The sequence below is a fragment of the Aythya marila genome (assembly GCF_965140915.1).
Source record: "Aythya marila genome assembly, chromosome: 3".
Lineage (NCBI taxonomy): Eukaryota > Metazoa > Chordata > Aves > Anseriformes > Anatidae > Aythya > Aythya marila.
Genome location: NC_139044.1, coordinates 79895260 through 79916375, shown reverse-complemented (window position 1 = coordinate 79916375; position 21116 = coordinate 79895260). Strand labels below are relative to the sequence as shown.

General features: G+C 37.7%; 1 protein-coding gene across 5 annotated transcripts in view; it reads left to right on the top strand.

Moving 5' to 3' along the window:
• PTPRK (protein tyrosine phosphatase receptor type K) overlaps positions 1-21116 on the top strand; it is a 413945-nt gene that overhangs the window by 202781 nt on the left and 190048 nt on the right. The gene's annotated exons all lie outside the window — the stretch shown is intronic.

The window sequence follows — 21116 nt, the reverse complement described above, 5'->3', positions numbered from 1 at the left end:
GGGTCTGGAACCAGGTCAGGGAAAGCCAGTTCATCTTCAGCTTGTAGAAATAAAGGCAGCCTAGTAAATGCACTAAGGTATTTGATATTTGGCATTTGCTGGCAGAGGTCCTTTTCCTGGGAGACCAGTTGATTGAGGTCAACAAGATTTTTTGCCTTCTTTATAACATCAATAAAAATGGGCTTTGCTGAACACACACGGATTTAGACAATATGTTAACAGATTTTTTGTTGTTCTGAAGATCTACCCTTTTGTCTAGCAAAAGTACAAGACAATCTTTATCCTAATGGAATGAAATTAGTCCTGTTACAACATGGAAAGAGAGTTTCTATTTTGTTGTTAAGAAAGCAGGACAAATGGATCTGTTTACACAATAAATGAAGTTTTCTCTTTTTTTTTTTTTTTTTCCATGTAACAGAGCAATAAAATAGTATTTAAATCACTGTTTATCTCTCTCTCTCAAAAAAAAAAAAAAAAAAAAAGGGGTACCAACATCAAATTTCACAGTACTCTCATTTTAAATGCAGTATATCGTCCTGCTTGAAAGGCTTGGGTCATATGATAGAGAATACTGTCTTTACAGTTTAAAACATAAGTTCATAGCTTTATACACAACAGCTATATAGGTTTGATATTTTAAGTTTACTTTTACTTTTTGTGTGTTTTCTGGATTGGAGGTCCAAAAAAGTTAACTCTTCATATATATGTGTGTGCATATATACACATTAAAAATAAATAAAAAGGAAACAAAAAAGATTAATCTTCTAAAACCAGTTTCATTTATTTGACATCATGGTAAAGAACAAGGATTTGTATTTTATAGTAGGATTTATTGCTTGTTGTTGTATTTGAAAAGCAATATACAGTAATATATTTTCTTGTTTGTCTGGATAACCACCAAATAAATCTTGTTAGCCAAAAAAGCATACCCTTAGGGATCAGCTACTCTGGTGTTAAAACTGTACTGAAAATTAACCATAATGACAGGTCCTATATCTCAGTGGCACTTTAAAGCTGACATCCTGCTACAAGGATACAAAAGATGATAATATTAAAGGAAATTTTTGGGCCACTGATATGAATTGCCTTTAATAAGAGCTGGCATAGTATTGCCCATTGTCAAAGATGACCCAGGGGTAAGAGTTTATTAGTGCATTTCCTTCTAAACTGGAAGTGACAGGGCATGCTTGGGGCCTTTTTGTTGCTGTTTGTAACAAATGAAAATTTCACTGTAGAATTCTCATGCTGAAGAGTATTGATCTGTGTGTTCTCACAGCCAGAGAAGGAAAAAAAACAACTATGAAACACAATTTACTTTGTCATGGCTTTAATATTGCTTCCAGATCATTTTGCGTAACGATAAGGTCTTTAGTCTGCAGAAGCCAAACTTCATTGATGACACTGGTTACTAGAGAGCAGGAGGTGAGAAACAGCAGCTGCTGCTTGGGAACTCTTTGGGTGGTTAGGTACATGGCTGAAATCTTTGTGTTCCATCTCTGTAGAGACATGCGGTACTGTAATATAGATGTAGAGGCATCTTATACTTTCCTGATGAGCCGTGCACAAGCCAGTCTTGGTAATGAAAATTTCCAGTTATATAACATACATCATGTTGAAACATCATTATTTAATTTTGAGCTTTAACAGAAGAATTACTTTCAACTGAGTTCTAAAACTTCCTTACAAATGGAGTTACCTGGGAGGGATGACATACATTTAAAGACCCTGAAAAAGATAACTCGATTACTCTGATTAATTTTTTGAAGAAAAATCAGACTAGCATAGGATTTGTAATTCAATTATATCATTTTACCTAGAGTAGTTCCAGTCAATAATTTAATGTCTCACCTTTGCTTAGAGCTGATCTTCAGCTTTCAGCTCAGTGACTGCCTTGTATTGATTTTTTAGGTAGTTTCTGTGGCATTGCTGTTATTCTTGGATGTGTGGAAGGAGCTTTCCCCTTCTTTTTAGAGAAAGCTTGGCACTGTCAGTACAGTTAGTTGGCTTGTCTTCTTGAATAGGTCCATCAGATTAATGTTCTACTTATATTTTCCTTGGGTGACCAGTAAATCGGCAATTTCTGGGAAGGTAATTGCTTGAAGTCTTCAGGACTGGGAGGAGCAGCAGGCATGATGTGTAAGTAAGAGTGAACAAGAAGACACTGACATTTTTTCTTTTTATTTGCTTTTGAGAGCAAATATATTGTACTCCTAAAGTCTTCCCAGTCCTTTTACTACTTACTGTAGAATTGTGAAAATCAACTGCTCAAAGACATCGCCTGTGCCCTGGCTAATATATCTACTTGGTATATAGAAGTGTGGAGATTTTCCAAGTCAGAGTACCAAGTAGTTTGCTCTCTTTAATGAGTAAAGATCTTAGCCCTGTTACCAGTTATTGCATTATATCTTTGTTCAGAGCTGTTACAAACAACCGGCATGCTGGTCTGAAGTTGGCAGTATTCTTCAGGAAAGGGGTCTTCTGCATCAAGAAACAAGCTAGTTTTCATCATGAGAATTTTAATAGTTTTTGGTTTACCTTTTGTGCTAAAAGTGACTGTCAGGAGGAGGAGAGCTGTGTTCTTATGTGGTTTGCTAGCAAACTTTCTAGAATAATCCCAGTTTAGTATGTCATGTAATCCTGGAGGACCATGCGAATGAAACCATCCATTTCTTTGGCTGCAGTGTACCTGAAAGATTCAAATGAGTACTGTCTTCTCTCCTCCCTCTCCCCATAAAATAGCAGTTTTTTGCTCAGATTGCCAAAAAGAATAAACCAAAAAAACCAACAAACAACCTGCCTCACACACCATCTCAAATCATATGGTAATGAATTACACTTCCTGTAAAGTGTTTGTATGTTTTCTTGAGTTTGTTTTCTTTAGAAGTAGCTACATGTAGTTAGCAGGCTTATTATGCAAAATGTTTTATATTCTATTAAATACAGCAAAATCAGCAGTAAATGCAATGTGTTTCATTTGGTGTAGTGGATCTTATGTAGATTAGTTTGAAGAACATATAGACTAGTATTAAAGACAGAGGAAAAATAAAGGAAAAAATCTCAGAATATACATATTAACTGTAATGTTCATTAGTAATCTGTGAATAACTTCACCATATGTTTGGTTCTACTGATATGTTTCAAAGTTTTATTAGAATCATAAATTAAAAAAAAAAAAAAAAGTTTTCATTAGATGAATGTAATCTTTTCCCCCCCTACTCATTTCTTCATCCAATCCAAACATCAGTTCTGTGGTGGGATCAAAGCAAGGGAGGCCTATATATTGATTTATAGTTCCAGTGTGGAATTGTCTTAATGTCCCTAGTAAATCCAAATTAGCTACAGAAAACAAAAGGAAGGCAGTTTTCCTCCATATGGTTTCCTCTCCTATCTCCTGACTGTTCTTCAAGAAGTCACAAGCTATGGTAAACTGATCTATGTGAATGTGTTTGTTAACATTAAAGAGGTTGTTTTGTTTGTTTTGTTTGCTTTGACTTGGCAAGTCCTTTAAGTCCTTTGGTTCAAGTTTTGGTGGGGATTTGTGGTCATGATCTTTATTTCCCTTGCTGGGATTAGTTTGCCATTGGGAGCAGTTCTTGTGGAAATAATTCTGGCATTGATAGTTCTTCCTTTCTTGCCTGACGTCCCTTTAGGGATTTTATGTAAAACCAGCAATTTGACTGATCCGCTGATGATGCCAGAACACTTTGAAAATGGAGTTTGCCCCTGGCAAATATGTCTCTTGAGAGTATTTTTTATTCTAACAAGAAAACTGAAGTCTTTCCATTTGAGAAAATTGTTGTGAATTTCAATTCACTTTCCAAATTTCAGTTTTGCTTATGTTTTGTTGTTTTTATTGCTGTGCATTTTTTTCTGAAAAAAAAAATATTAATAAAAAGCGCAAATTCTGGTCATTTTGTGTGTTTGTGTTCTGAATTTTGCTACCTGGTTTATTTGTGCAATATGGTAGTGAACTTAAATTTCCCGTCTAATGACATGGAGAGCACTAGGTGGCAGATTGAGGAAAATGCATCATGTAGTCTGAATGTTTGTATACTGCCTGTTTGCAAACAACTTAACTCTTTTTGGACCAGTTTTGGAAAATGACAGATTCTGTCTTCCGGTATTAAGTTCTCTGTCTGAATAGTAGATTATTTTTTTCCCTCTGGTTCTGTCAACTACCACTAGTTCTGTAAATGCTAGACAAATCAGTTTATTAGGAATGTGTTCAGAAATAAAATGTCAACAAGACCATGGTGGTATGTAGCAGGGCTCCAGACTGAATCTTTTTGTAGTGACTTGAGCATGGCTTTTGGGTGTATGTTTCTCTGAATTCACTGAATTACAGAGCAGAGAGGGAAATAGGGAGGGAGATTCCACAGTCCAAGTTGTTGGAATGTGTGGGCTTCGCATCGTTATCTTGGCTTAATGCCCCTTTGGATGGCTGCCAGGCTTCTGTAGGAGTATGCAAACTTTTAAGCTGAGATCTGGAAGAGCCATGTGGCTGCTCTGCCTGGTTCATAAGGTGCATTTCTGGAGTACAAATATTAATCTTGTTACATTCTTGGACCCTCAGCACTTTCAAAGCTGCTTTATATCCCAGGTTTGCCCTTTAGATCCAGTGTAATTCTCTCATGGTTGTATGCTTGTAGGAAAAGCGGATGATAATGTCTAAATGACCTCACAAGCAGTAGGAGAACTAATGCAATGATTTTGTGAAGTTTTTCTAACCTCACTAATAGAATGCAAGGTATATTTTGAGTGTATATTTAGGTTGTAAGCATCCTTCAGAGTGCAACATATAATTAACGACGTCTTTCTGATATCCTCTGGTTTTGATTTCTTTATCTTATTAAGATTTTACCCTCTTTAAGCAGGTTTAACTCTGGAAATTTCCTATTCCCAATCCTGTTTCTTATGACAGGTGGACAAGGGTGTTCACCATGAAGTCAAATACTGCCTCCTTAACACAAGAAGAATGAAACAAGTATATAGGAAAATACCTCAGTAAGTCTAGATGTACATAATTAATAGATTGAGCCAGAAAGGAGTTACAGGCTTTTCATATATCTACTGTATCAGAAAGAATAACAGCTTCACTTTGTCATCAGACAAGTCTTCTGTGCAGGAAATTTTGTTTGTCTCCTTCCTTATGGCAACATTTGTCTCTGGTTTATGTAATTAATATGTACATTGCCCATTTTGTTTAGAATGTTGCAGGGCAGTTGCTTTTCTGTGAAGAAGAAAAAGAAATTAGTTTTTAACTGGATTTAAAAAACAATCTGTAGAGATGTAGATTCTCAGGAACTATCAGAAATGCACTGTATTTGGAACAGGCTCAAGTTCACTGTCTGGTGTTGAGCAATCCTGGCTACACAGGACTTTATTTGAAATGCTAAAATACGTTGCAGCGGTCGGTTTCTTTGCATCAGGGCTTACATTTTTTTCAAGAGAGGAATGAGGTGCTTCTTTTTTGAAGTCTTTTCACGTGTAAGGGATTTTCTAAGGTTGTGTGGTGCTATCAGAAAAAATAAAACCTTGCATTCTTGACAAAGATTAGTTTGTGCTGTTTTCTGTGCTGGACACTGCCTATCCGATTGCTTCATTGCAGTGTTGGCTTAGTTTGGGTGGAGGGTGCCTCTATCTCTTTATAATCCTATTGAAATCCTTTTAATGTGAACTGTTGCTATGTTGTAGTTCTGTGATTTGCTCTTCAGGAAGATCTGAAACATGTAAGGTAAAGTACATTTTTTGCTTTTATCTTGAGAGAAGAGTTTTATACTACTTGACATAGTCTAGGTTAATATTCTCATTAGGCAAAAGATAGCCTCTTTTGAGCTGATGTGAGTCTTTTTGCTGTATTTTCTGAACTTTAAGGTGACTGATTCAGATCAGAGCCAAAGCCCTGTAGCCAGTTGGGCACAGTAGCTGCTGCTTGGTGCAGAATATCAGAGGAGCAGATGCAGAGGCATGCCTCCCTGGTATAGCATTTTACCTTACAAGGGTCTTTGGTTCAGGCATCTTTCACTTCACTAAGGGGTTGTACCATCTCAGCTTGGACATTAGTTTCTCATTTGTGGAGAAAACACATGAGTAGAGCAGCGGGGCAGGGAGAGAAGATTGCTAGTTTTAACTTTTTTTTTCTTTTTCTTTTTTTTTTTTTTTTTCTTGAAAGCAGGCTGCTTGTTATGAGTGCAATACTACAGAGCTTGTTGAAATAGTTTGCCAGATACTAATAAAATACAAACTGAACAACAGAATCAAATAGCAGTGACCATGCAAAGTGATTAAGATGATACTATCTGTACTTTTGTCAATATTTTTATTATATCATCTTCTAAGCAAACTCAATCCTGTTATCACTCAGATAGGGATAGATAATGTATAACCTCTTGCGCCAAGGCATTGATATATAACCTCTAGGTTATATAGGTACCTTTAAAAAAAAAAAAAAAAAAAAAAAAAAAGGAGAAAAGGTACCTAGGAAACTTGAGAACAGGAAATGAAATTTGCGTAACTATTATTATTATTTTTGCAAGGGATTATGTCAATTTATGGTTTTCATTGCCTGGTGTATACGTTTTCCCAACCTCTGTAGTGGATGCCAGTGCTGTGTGGCACTTTACTTTGTGAATCCAAGCAGCCAGCATTTCTTTTTCTGTTTCATGCAAGCCTTCATCAAACCGATATGGAGAGCACATGGGTAGCAAACTGTGTGCAAGTCCTTTCATCTTCTCTCCCCTTGACTCACTTCTCAGTGGAAACGGTGATGAGAACTCTCCTCCCACAGATCTCTGAACAGAAACCAGCAGGACAAAGGAAAAAAGAGGATGAGGAAGGCCATGGATACTGGTGATAAGCTGGACTGATATTTACCAGCAATGGTTATTGTTATTTATTTTTTGAACATTCCCTGTGTATATTTGAAGCTGATCTCTTTTTGGAACTACAGATAGTTTTTCCCATACCTTTTATAATTACTAGGTGTGAAACTTTTGTGTGCAATTAAGTCACATCCTTGTTCCGTAAAGGAGACTTGACTTAGCTCTCCCCAGGAATCAACATGGAGCATGCTTAATTGGTATCCAAAGGTTGTCTTTGACCACATACATAAATGTTCAGACAGGAATGTGCTTTCAAAGTGAGTCTCTGGATTATCCCCACTTCCTGGCCTTTGGTTCCCATCCACTTCATTCTGCAGCTCACAAAATCAGGCAGCAGGTACTTTCAGCACTGTTGATGGCTTTGTTATATATCAGAGAATAATTGAGGTGGGAAGGTGTCTCTGGAGGTCATGTAGTCCAGCACTCCCTTCCAGAGCAGGCTGCCCAGGACTATGTCCAGAAGATTTTTGAATGTCTTGGAGGATGAAGACTCCACAGCCTCTCTGGGCAAACTGTTCCTGCATTCAACCACCTTCACAGTGGGCGAAAAAAATAATAATTGTAATTAAAAATAATAATGCTTAGACAGAATTCTTTGTGTTTCAATTTGTGCCCATGCACTATGAATAACTTGTAAAAATAGGGGAATTTTAAAGGAAGTTGCCAGTGTGGCACGGGGCGGATGAATCTTGACTGTGATATTTTTGATTCTGTTTTTACATAAGCTCTGAACAGAACTGAATTCGATGTCTGTTTTTTAAAAATATTTCATGCTGATTTTATAGAACTATGATGCAGTTGGTGAATTCTCATCTGTTTAAGTTTAGATTCCAGTCTGTTAAGCAGGAGAACCAATGCAAGAATACATCTTACACATGTTTAAACAGCTCATCAGGCATTTCATGAAAAAAAAATTCTCAGATACCATAGATTTACATTAAAGACTGCTGCCACTGCTCCAAGAAAAAAATTCCATCTGTTACTGTCTTCTGGCTCTTGTTTCTTGTGCCAGTGCAGGGAGGCATTCCTGCAGTGGTGCAGTGAGTCAGGCAACCAGGCTACGATTAACCCAGAAAACACACTTTGAAAGTTAGGTTTGTAGTCCTGCACAGATTGTTTTAATGTGCAAAATGGGTGTAAAGCTGCTCCCTCTGCCTGGCTGGGATACCTCTCTGCCTTGCACATGAGTTAAATTGGCTCTTGAAGGTGCCTGAGCACTGGGGTTGTCATGAGCGGATGAAACGTGGAAGGGGCAGGAAATGCTCCGTCTCCTGCTTGGCTGGCACCGAGCTGTTACTTACTCTTGTTGGGTCTTGCAGAAACAACATCATAATTTGGCAGTCAAATAAATGCAGCTTTAGCAGCCCATAATACTTAGTCAAAAACACTGAAGGCTTATAATGTGAAGTACTGAATTGGGGTGGTTCACAGAAGCAGAAAAGTGAGCTCTGTGCCAGCAGGCTTAGTGTCAGCTGCAGGTAACGTTCACCTGGGATTTTCTGCCCATACAGCAGATCAGGTATTAACAGCCCTCATACAGACAGCATCAGCTGTGCATCACGTTCTCTGCATAATCCAGGAAAAGCAAGATTTGATGTGGCCTCACTTGGCCCAGGTGAAAATTGTGCTGCCAGTGACACCAGAGAGGTGATGTTGCCTGAATGTGGTCTCACTATGTACATATCCTATATCTCCTGTTATTTTCTCATACCCCTCCTTACTGGGAAGGTACATAGGTGAATCCAAACAGGGAACAAAATGTCTGAAAAATTAAAATGTAATCACTCTACATAGTGGAAACCCGATTTATCTGTAGGTTATGGGGTCTGGTGCAAAGGAAAGAATGAGATGAGGGAACGGCTGTAGGCAGGTGTAACTTCAGGTAGGAATTAAAGGGGTGTCTTTGTTTCTTCACATCTGCACTTTATTCATGTGCGAAAGATCATTTGCAGGTAATGTGATTTTTCTCATCTTAATTAGAGATATCTCCAGACTGCCCCACCACATCACTGCTGTATTTTACTTGGTTAATTCACCTTCCACTAGCTGCTCTGTCTGCCCATTTATTTAAAGCAACATTTCCATTTGATTGCTGCAGCTCAGGATGGTCTGCCTCAGTTTAAATGCCACTGATGTTAGTGGGGAGGTTAAGAAAATATTTACTTAAGGGTAGACAAAGTTCTTTCACCTGCCATCTTTTTCCAGTGTGGGGGAGGGAAAAACCCCTCTAGATTTGACATCTCTGTGTATAGTGCAGGGCTGTTAAAAAGTGTGACGATGAGTAGATGCATGGTAATGATGAAAAGGAGTGCATTTGGAATTCAACATAGATGGCAGAAAATGCAGGATGTCAGAGAAGCCATATATTAAAGGGAATTTGAATTAGAAACTGAATCCCAACCTGCCACTGGGGGCATTTTGATCATCTTGATTTATTAAACTTTTATAACAGCATTCAGATGAAGCTGAATTAAAACGCTTAGTCTTGGGTGGTTTATAGTACACAAGTCATCATGCCAGTGAAGTCTTGCCATGATCAATGTAGAGTTAATCTGAGTTCCTTTTTGAATGCAGGTGCACCTGTGTGCTTTAGTATGTATTTAAAAATCTGATAGTGTTCTAATACTGAATCACTTAACAAAAATACAAAGTGAAGCCTCCCCTGACATTAATTTTCAGCTGCATTGAGTGAATCCTGCTATTAAATTGTAGCTGAACTGCAGGAATACAAACTGCATATATATTCATATAACAATTTTATATATTGATAAATGTATATGCAGTATAAAATAGCTTTCTATGGAAGCATAGCAATATTTCCTTGGAAATGGGTCATATTCCTGAAAGACACAAGATGCCTGCAGTGTGGTACTGGTCTGACCATCTCCCCGCTTCAGCAGCCATACACGGTCTTACTGAAAACAGTCTCTGCAATAAAAAGAAATCAATTACTATTAGAGTGGCACTGCAGGTTAAAGGCATTACAGGTTCACACTCAGTTTTGCAGCGGGGTGATGATACTTAGCTGCAAATGGGGAATGATGCAAAAGATGGATGAGACAGAGTTCAAGGAGCAGTAATGTGAGGGTCCAGTGCTATCATTCCAAGCTGTCTTGGAAACATGATGGATGGTTCAGTGACAAGAAGCAATAATACCCGATGATGAGAGATTAATCTCCAGATCTTGAGCCCACTGCGTGCCGTCTACCTTTTGGTGTTCTAGTGGCGTAATAATTCCTGATGTGTTATGAAGAGCTAAATTACTGTACTTAAGCAACTAAACTGGTATGTTGAGTTTAGTAACCCAGACTTGTAGGCAGCTGCTAGAAAGGCAAGCAACATATCACACGCTCTTGCACATTGTAAATTTAATTACCTCATATTTATGCATAGTACTTGTTGACAGGATCTTGTAAGGTATGCTAATATGGTAGGTAATTTGTTACCTCCAGAAATCACTTTCCATGTGCCTTCTGATCATTATCATGAAACATGATAAATGATCTAGCCCATGAGGTGTAAATGAAAATGAAATGGATAATTGGATCCTATGTCTAAATTGTGTCTGGAATAGTTGTTGCAATTATAATGGAATTTATCTAATAAAAATATGCTTTGCAATGTACTAGTGACCTTTAATCATTTTGGTGGGGGAGTTATTTGAGGATAATTTTGAAGAGATTACAAAAAGTTTACTCAGAATAGTTTGGATAGAAGATTTTTTTTCTTCTTCTTTCCTAAAGAGTTTCAAATATTTGTCTATTTAATAATTCATAGCTGAAATTGGAACATGATTATCCTACAGCGTTAAGTGCTGGAAGATAGTATGTTTGCAGAATTATATGTAGAAAATAGTGAGAAATATATCCATCTTTCCTGAAGAAGAGGGGAGGCTTAGCTACATGCAGAAAGAAAGATTTCTTCCTGCTGAGATGCTGAGTTGAATTTGGATGTGCTGGTTTACTGGAGAAGTTGACACTGAGACCGATAGGAGATTGCAAGCAGGCAGGTCTTAGAGAAGATTTAAGGAGTGGTATGAGGAAAATAAATGTGTTTCTGCTTCCCAAGTCCATGTATGCTACTCGTGGCAGAGTCTGTGCCCTTCCCAGCACCCCCCAAGAGGAGGGGGGAAAACTCTTGTGTTAATAATGAAGTTTGAATCTTCAGCTCTTGCCTTATCTTTGTGTGATCCTTTTTGGAAAACTATTTTGTGTCCAGGACCTCACTGGTAACATTTCATATTAGTTGTTCAGGACCTTTTTATTGCCCATTTAACTTCTAAAAATGGTGGCATATCTTTTAATGTCAAACATTTTGAGTGTCAAACATTTTGAGTCTGCCGTCCAAGTTGACATCTGAATTGATCATGGTAAGAACTAATTGTTTTTTTCTGATGATAAAAGAGGAAATTTTCTCAAATAGGCTTGTGAACTAAACTGAGATAAACTTAATTGAACAATGTTAGTGTTAAAGTGAAAGTACATTTTTTGAATTCAAAATTGCCTGGAAGTGACCTGTATCGGAAATCTAAGAGTCTAATAAAAATGATTAGGAGAGATGGTGAGGTAAATCTCTCAACAATCAACTTTATACATTCCCGTTATCATCCAAGAGAGCAGGACTCAAGTACACAATATGTTCCTAACCAATTTGATCTGAAAGGCTCAGACTTTGCATGATGTTGGTTCAAGGCTCATAAGGAAGGAACTATGCCCAATGAGGGTTTGTGGTGTTGAGAGTGATCATCCCAATTTAGCTTATATTACTTAATTTGAATGAATAAATAACAGTAAAATATTTTTAATTCTTTTAGAAATATTTTCAATTTTTCTCCAAATAAATGGTTTACAACGCAACTGAATATAAGCTTTATTTGAAATTTCCAAGCATCTCAGAACTTCTGTAAGGAATGTTTCTGCAGGATGTTTCATTTAAATGTTCGAGTGTTTTATTCGATTTTTGCTCCATGTAATATGTTTTGTGGTAGTTCCCAAATGCCATATGGAATTGTACTTGTCTGTGGACACAAGGCAGGCTACTACAAAGTGTCAATGCCACATGTTTTTTTGTAACGATGTCTATAGACTAGCTTACTCATTTCCTGAGGAAATCAAGATTCATGTATTATATTGATTATCTGCTCTATTTTGTTAGCTAGTATGCATTAACTGTTAAGCCTTTTTTTCTCTGATTTCTTTTCTTCAACGTGAAGTTGCAGTTCACAATGTATGTGAAAAATCCATTTTATTCTTACGTTGTTATCCTCATGGTAATATAAGGTTTTTGTCTGTTCTGGTATTTTTTAAAATGGAGTTGAAAAGGCTGTTGCTTCTGAACGGAGATGTGAGCAAACAGAGTGTGCTTCTTTTAGGCTTAAAAATTGAGGTTGCAATCTCATGACTTTCAGTGCTTTCTTTGAACTTCACTCTGACTTGGAAATGTGTTGACAGCAGGTAGAAATGTCTTGACTAATGCTTCAGCTTTCCACTTCTCTTGGGCTAGATGACTTGCGTGTCCTAGAGAAAACAAGATACACTCATGGTGTCAAGCTGACAATATATGGGTTGCACCTACAGGCCATGGCAGTGTTTTCCACTTGCCTTTGTTGTGTGTAGAAAGGAGCTGCTGTTTGGCAGTGTGTGAAGCACTGCTAAATGCTGGCTACCATGCATGCCCAGACAAGTGGGTACAGTGGTCGTGGGTTTTGTTTTTGTGTTTTTTTCATATGTGGGGTGGTGGCACAGTCCTTCCTTTGGACATACACAGAACAGCTCTTGGTCATCTTGAATGAACTACCTGAAGATGAGGAGCGATCTCAGGTGTTACCGCAGTTGAAGACATGCATCATCCTATAGAGTACAGTGTTCACCTTGAAAACCAGCCAGAAACATAGTTTTTCTATGTCTTTTTGACCCTTTCCTAGACCAGTCCCCCCTACCTCACATCAGTGCAGGGCAATGGGAAAGGCAAGAGATCAGAATATGAGCAGAAGAAAAGCAGCATCTCTGCACATCACCTTTCAGTGTCCTCAAACCAACCCCTACAGACTTCTGTGGAGTGTGAAAACAGAAGAGTGAGGAAAGCCAGCACAGTCTTCCCAAGCGTAATAATGACTGAAGCAACAGTTTCTGCTCAGCTCTTGAACAAATTAAAGCAACTTGGATGACATTAGTGGTACTCAGCATTTTGACAGTACATAAACCAGAGTCCTTGTCTCTGATGTTTTTCTCCATTTTGCTTTTACTTAGGCGAAACCTGGCATATGTTCCAAGAAGCTGGTAGGCAATTCTGAAAAAGAAAAAAGCCAGCAACCAAGCAAACAAAAAACATGCTTGCAATCATGCTATCAGTATTTCTGCAAATATATCTTTTTCTAGTTGTTCTAAGAGTAGCGTTAACCTATTAGTAGAAGCATAGGTTATCAAACTTCACTCCTGTGATGATTCTCTGAGCTCATTGACCTCAGCCTGTGAAGTCCCATTTTTCATCTCTGAAGATGAGCCATTTGGCCTGTGCTCCCACCCAAGAAAGTATGACTGAAATTACTTTGCTACTAATTTTCAGTTAGCATTGCATTAAGGCAGCATTGTAAATATCCATCTCTCAGGTAGTACAAGGGAGGGACTTGTCTCATCAGTTTTCCCAAGCTTCATGACTTCTGGCATTGGCTGGCTGTCCAACAGCAAGTTAACAAAGCAATGGGGTGCACACTCACAGTTTGCAGTTGATTCCTTTCTTTGCTAGTTCTTACAAGTATGGCCTGCTGCAATCCTCAGCTTTGCCTCTGTGCTTTCTCCTCTCTTCTTCCTCTCCCTCTTCCTTCCCCTCCTCCTCACTTTTGCACCAATAGCACCTCTTTGACTTTCTACAGTGTGATTTAACTTACCCATCTTTTGTGTCCTACCTGCTGGTTACTGCTATTATCAATGGAGCAGAGAAAATGCTGTTGGGTTGCATGTGCCAATAAATGGCATCAGACTAATTGAAAAGTGGTTAAAAACTCTGACTTTGTAGGAACTGAGTCTTTTTCCAAAGGGAAACCTAAAAGGGAATTTAATTGGGCTCTTCAAGTACAAGATTAGACTGTGCCAACATTCTGGCTAGCTGCAGACATGTTTGACATGTTTAAGATATAGTTTGAATTTAGGCATTTAGGCTTTGGACTTGTGTCTTTCTTGAAATCTGTCATTGTCCCATGTGAGAACCTGCCCCCACTTTTTTTTTTTTTTTTTTTTTTTTTTTTTTACTGCTTAAATTCTTTAACTTCAACTATTTCTTAATGCCATTTCAGGAATGTCTTTGACCTTTCTCTTGTATTTTTCATTCAACATGGTTGCCTAAAGAAATATTTCACGGGTTTTATTTTTCTTGGGAACTTCTCAAATACTTGACCTCTAAGTATGTGGACTTTGCAACAGAAAAAATTATGCTCTAGTGACACTTCTTTTCCCTGCAAATTACCCTTGTTATCAGTGACATTTTTACAATTAGAAACAAAGTACTTTACTTAGGTTAAAAAGTCGATTGAGGAAGTACAGGTTGGCTTTATTCAGGCGAAGCCAAGTGGCTGTTTCAAGAAGTTCACCAAACAACTTGCTGGAGTAGCAGACGGAGAAGACTGGCTTACTTGATGTTTCATTTTGACCAAATGCTATTACTATTTATTTTTAAAATAAATGAATAAAAAGGAATTTAATGGTATGTTGACGCTTCCAGGCTAGAAAAAGAATGTGGTAAAACATGCCTCGTGAAAGGAGGAGAGTGTTCTTGCTTTGAAGGTGAACATTTTGTACAGCTGCTACTGCTTACATTTAAAAAGAAGAAAAAGTGTGTGCCAAACAGTATGTGGTAGGTGAAAACTGTCACTTTATTGAGGAGACTCTGTTCCCTAAGACATTTGCACCATTAGGACTTCTAATAATTAAGATGAACTATATTTCAGCAAAAAGACAGCCTTCTGGCCAACTGACTAAGCAGATGCCAAGTGGAAGCAAACGATGAAACTCAGTTGAGCTCTCAGGCAATTAACAGAAATTAATGGACCAGGTACCTACAGTCTGTTTCCTGCATGTGTCAGTTCAGTCCTTGCATTTCCTGCACTTCCAGATCTTTTGGGGTTTTGCCACCTGAGGTTTCTCTACTGAAACTTGCAAGGATTTATCACTTGCTTAGAAGAACTTGTGGAATTCCTGTGTGCAATTTAAAAATTTCACAGGATTCTGGGTTTCCAGGAATGTAAGGGAATTATTAAAGTGATCCTCTAGTGGCAAGAATCCTGTTTGGACTCAGGACTTTGGGGTGCAGAGGAGACCTGATGTGTGTGCATTGGTGTCTGGTGTTACATACAGCAGGAGCACCAAGAGGCATGGCCATACTTCTTTCTCCTTTCCTTCTACCACTCCCAGCAATGTGCTGTTCCTGCAACTGGTCTGCAAAAGCTGAAAAGACTAGGGTGGTTCACTCCCTCGATGATGTGGTCACCTTCAGATTGGTTTAGCTACAATGTGAAACCACATCCTATGTCTGCTTTGCAAGCGGATTACACTAAACTGCAAAAATCTTCGTGCCTACATGGAAATATGGTATGGAATGGTTCTTTAGATAAATGCCACTGTCTTGGTGTTATGTTGTGTTTTGTGGTTTTTTTTTTTTTTTTTAGCTTATTTTTATGAACACGTGTTTAGAGGAGTTTATACAACAGAGAGGGGCTGGTAGGATATACTAGTGTGCTCCCTCAAACTCACATTATATTCTCCTAGTAGAGGAGATAACCATTATCCAGCCCTGTATAGTAAAATGCACAATAAACCTTATCTTTGGATTGTTAAGAAAAGGAAAGGTTGTGCTTTCATATGGAAGAGGAGAGAATCTATGAAAAAAAAAATCAAGGAAAGAATGTTAAAAAAGTCTCAAACTGAACGTTCAATTCAAATTTGGAATAATAATCACTCAAATTAATTCAATTACATTTAGAGTGTCTTTTCCACAATATCCTAATGAAGTAAGCTAGTGTGATTTGTGTAATTGAAGTGTGCAAAAACAATCATGTCTGTGTAGTTGTTATGCCACAGTAGTAACATATGAGTAAAAAGATAACTGTGGACACATTACTACACTGCTATGAAGTGTACTTGAAAATTTCATCTTAACTAAACCTGAAAAAGGAAAAAGAAAGTGTGGAAAAATGCACACTTCCTAAATGATTTGTTGAGTCTGAAATAAAAATATCCTTCTGCTGAAGAAAAAGTGACTGGTTGTGGTATTAGAAGTAATTAAGTTACTTGAAGAGACTGACATTTGAAAGGAGGGAGGCAACCAGAAAGCATTTTTATGGTATTCATAATTCAAAAGAGAAGAGAAGAGGCAATACAAAGCTAAAAGTATTATGCTGAAGAGCAAAGGAGTATGAACCTGGACTGAGGTAAGGGCGAGACTAAAGACACTTAGGTAGAAGTGTGTGTATGTTTTGTTTGTTTGTTTGTTTGTTTGTTTTTTTAAAGTGAGCTAATATATGGTATAAATGACATAGGACATGAGCAGGAATACTTTATCTAATTTTTCCTCAAGGTATTAAATAACATGACAAAGAGGAAATATCTGGGTTGGTTTAACGTTTTCAAGGGTTACTTTGAGCTTCAACGGTGTTACTGGCCCCTTTCCATTACACATTTTTTCTTTTATGTGTTGCAGAGAAAGAAATGATAAATAATTCAGGCCAACAAAAGTATATACACCACAGGGTTAGAATACTTACCAGTGGGGGAACTGTTTATTCTGACTGTGAAACAAAGGATGACAGCAGGGCAAAACATTTTGCCTTGGCAGGAGAGGCTGTGTAGACAAGTGGTAATTTTATCTTCCTTTAAGATATTTAACAATTCTAAGCCCCAGCGGTACTCATGGATTGGCCTTCAGTAAAAGGAAGAGTTAAAGTTCATGCAAGCTATTTTACCTGCCGACTTTGTTTACCATAGGTGTTTATTTCCACACCACAAACATTAAAGGGATGATAGGATAAGAGAAAGTTTTTCATATATATTATGTATGTGGGATGACTTAGTATAGATGCAATGCGAGTATGCTCTTACTACCTCTGTATTACATTAACCATTCAGGGATGTAAATCTGCAGAAAACAAATCTCTTTTCAAGTATTTTTCTTATACTGCTTTAGATCTGCAAAATAGCTTTTATTTTGAACCAAAAGCTTTCCATTCAAGCATCAGAAAAAAGAAAACTTGATCATTTATAGTAAAATTGAAAGGAAATGTAACCATGTAGTGAAGCACCATTCACGACCTGAAAGCGAAGGAAGTTTGGAACATCTATAGTTTTATGGGGGGAGGTGGGGGTGCTCTTTTTCCAACATTCAGTTAGTAATTTCACCACTGCTATGTGTGTGGTTTTTGTTTGTTTGTTTGTTGTTTTTTCCTTTGGAGAACATGATAACAACATAAGAAAACACTAATACTGGGCCATAAAATCTGCTTATTTTAGTATATAACCTTAGGGGAAGATGCAAGAATGGGGGAGGCATGTAGTGAGTGACACTCTTCTCCCTTAGTATTTTGTCATAATATCTCAATCTGCAGCTTAAGACTTCTCAAGCCAGGGTATCTACATTTGTGCACAACATCCCTGTGCACCTTCTATGAATTTGTCAGATCATTTTGAAATTGTGGTTTTGCCCATCATCCTGCAGCATTGAATTTCCACAGTTAGCTTGAGTTTTGGATGGAAGGAAGTCCTTCCCTATGTTCAGAAAGCATCAGGCCACTCTTTTTCATCAAATAGTTATATACAATCATTTTTCACTGCAAGAAATAGCGATTAATTGCACATTCATCTTTTTCGTGCTCCATGTCATTTCATATACCTGTAGCATGTATTCCGTCATCCATCATTCTTCCGTCTTGAACAATCCAGATTTATTTACTATTTCTACATACGGAAGTTGTCCTAGGACTCTGATAACTTCTCTTTGGTCTTTTCTATGTCTCATCTCCTAGCTCATCCAGCAGGAAATGGGAAAACCAGATCTCCATCTTTTCTTAAAGATGTGAAAACATGATGAGTTTACACTGTGGCATAAGCTGTTACACTTTCTTTTGTGTTCTGTTCCTAATAATCACTGATGTCTTATCTAACTTCTTGTCTGGTACTGCGAATTGAGATGATATGGTCATGAAATTCCTCAGAGGGATATTATTCCTGTCTGATTATACTGATTTAGAGTGCATGAGAGATTCTCTCCATCGCATGCTCTTCTTTGTATTTATCGACTTTGTCTTCATTTGCTTTTTTATTCCCTAGTTCTTTAGTATCGTAAGGAAAACAAGATATGCTCTATAGATCTATTCATGAAATATTGCCACTACAGTGCAGTAATTGCTGCAGTAATTGGAGCCGTGATTAAGAACCACATGTTCTTCCTGACCTTCCAGGTAGACATATGCAACACACTTCATGAGTGTGTTGAAGAAAACATTTCAGCTTCAAAAAGGGGGATGTAAAGACATTTCCAAGAATCCAAGGGCATGTAAGCTAAGGCACTGTCCTGGCAAGTAAAAAGTGTTTGCTCAGATTCTCAGTACTGTTCAGGAATGAGAGGAATGGATGTGGAACTTCTTAGGAATTTCTTTATTTCCTTAGGAAAGGAAGGAAGAAAGGGAGGAAGAGAGGAAGAAAGAAAAAGTCACTGCTCTATAGAGAGAATTCTGAAATATCTTCTGAGTGCCCATATTGTTATCTGATGACCCACATGAGATTGGACTGAAAAGTCAAAACAAAAAATGTTGTTTTGGAAATGCAAATGTAAACATTTTTATTTCTGCTATTTGCTAAATTTGGATGGATTTTTCAATTTTTTAGCTTAACCATCTCTTAATTTTTATTGAGTGTTTTTCTCCATCCCCTCCCCACCCCATCCTCTCCCTGACAGCAAATCCAACCCAAACTTCAGCCTATCTAGCCTCTTTGATTCACAAGGAAAAGACATATTTTTGTATGTGGAGTTCTGTTTTCAATTTCTAAGCATCCGTACTTAAGAAGGTATAAAATATGTGTCTGTGAGATTGGTTTATGGGGCTTCTATATTCTTGGCTGTAACTAAAGTTGAGTATGAAATAGGTTTCCTGCACTTGCATGGCCCTGAGAAAGGTATGTGGAGATTATTTAAGGTATGGAGAAAAAGCCAGAATTGGCTTTGTGCTTAGGGTCACATAGCCTCTGAATTTTCACAGGCTGGATATGGGTGCTACACAGAAGTAGTTGCACCTGAATGTGCCTCAGAAGGTGGGAAAAGAGGCTGTGGCAGTGTGCCCTCAGAGAGGACTGAGAGATGCTCATCTAGCCAATAGCTGGCTTTTCAATTCAGCAGCCAAAATGTTTTAAGTCTTAAGTCAAAGTAAGTGAATTTTGGAAGGAAATGCTGTTCTAAATAAGGAGGGAAAGAGTCAGGGGATTTTTTTTTAAAATGTCAAAATACTGTGTAGTAGGTTGTTATGGTTGGAAAAAAATTATGTGTACCTATTCAGAATGTTTCAGTAAACCTAATTTGGCTTTCCCATTACGTGATGAGGAGGAGGGTGAATACCACATGGAGGCGTTCCTTAAAGCAGTTGAGGTTGTTGTTTGGATCTAGGCTAGGCAGCCTAAGTAGAGTTGAGTGAGGCAGCTTCACCAGTCCTCAGGATGAGTTCACGGCATTTCTTTTTCTGAAACCGTGTTTGTAAGAAGTGTAGTAAGTCACACGAGAGAAGTTCCTTGGTGCTTTCAGTTATGTAAAAAAAAAAAAAAAAAAAAAAGAACTCTCGAACATCAGAAGCTTGAAGCAGGATTTTGGTCTCTGACAGGAAGAGTCATAATTTCCTTTGTCTTCATGAAAAGCACTATTTAAAACACCCAAAAAAGTGTTACTTTGTGTAACATGGCCTAAAGAGCTAAAAACTATGCAACATTTTTTCCCCATGGTTACATGCATTTGTTACTGACACTTAGATGAAATGTTAGGGCTTTTAAAATGCACTGTTCCTATTTGTTTACCTGGTAATACGGTAGTATCTGGTTTATTTTTGTCTCCAGGTACTACTGAAATGTGCTCTGAGCAGCTTGGTTCAACATACAGAACCAGCTGAACACAGTCTTAGACAAAATGTCTGTATGCACAGGCAATCTGAATTTAATAAATAACATAGTTTGCTTGTGCAATCTTTCAAGGTAGCAATCTCCATAATAGAGTATATTATTACAAACTATATTATTAACAGTAGATCATGTGTTTGGAAAAGAAATCTTGTACCATCCAATTTCTGCACTAGTAATTTTTTTTTCTCTGCATTATTTCTGTAGTGTGGTTGATTTTGTTTGTCTTTCATATGTGAATACACAAGTGTCGTTACTGAACTTTCAGTGTGCTAGTGCAGCCTGAAGAGATGTTGATTAACACATTCAAGATTCAAGAATTGCAGTAGAAGAATAAGAAGCTGTTACTTTCTCAGGTTTACTCATCAGAAATTTAGTAAGATTGTGTAAAGCAGTTAAAATATGGTACCAAAAAATGAACAAAATTTGTTAACTAGACTATTAAATATAAGGGTATTTTATTTTGGATATTAAAGCTGTGATTCATACTCAGTTGCACGAATTAGTGCAGTGTATAGAAATGATCATTTTATTGCCCCATATTTTGTATCCATATCTTCAGCTTAGTCATTTGGTGTCAAAATTCCTGTCCTGACGAACACTGGGTTTAAATAGTGATTTAAATAACTGAAAGCAGGAGCACAGCAATGCACAATCTCAGTGGGTCCATCCAAGGATTCCTCCCGAAGGAACTGCCAGGAGAGAGAGGACAAGCTGCATAATAAGCATACATGGCATTCCCCTTGATACACCGTTAGTGTCTGATTCCTTTCAGCAATGGTGAGTTCCTGAGCCTGCTGTGCTTTGTTGAATTAGGAAGGGGTAACCTTCTGTTGTCCACAGCACCACAAGGATATGAGACTACTGGCTTAAGCATGAAGACCCCTTCCTTTATTTATTTTTGAACCTGCCTTCTAATATCTTCACTTGATGACCTATATTTGCTGTTTTGGAAAAGGCAGAGAAAAATTGAATCCTACTATCTCTGACATGTGATTGTTTGTTTTTTTTGTTTGTTTGTTTGTTTTAGCCATGTCACAATATTGCTCTTGGATCATGTCTTTTCCACCATGTAGAGCTCTGCCCTGCTCCG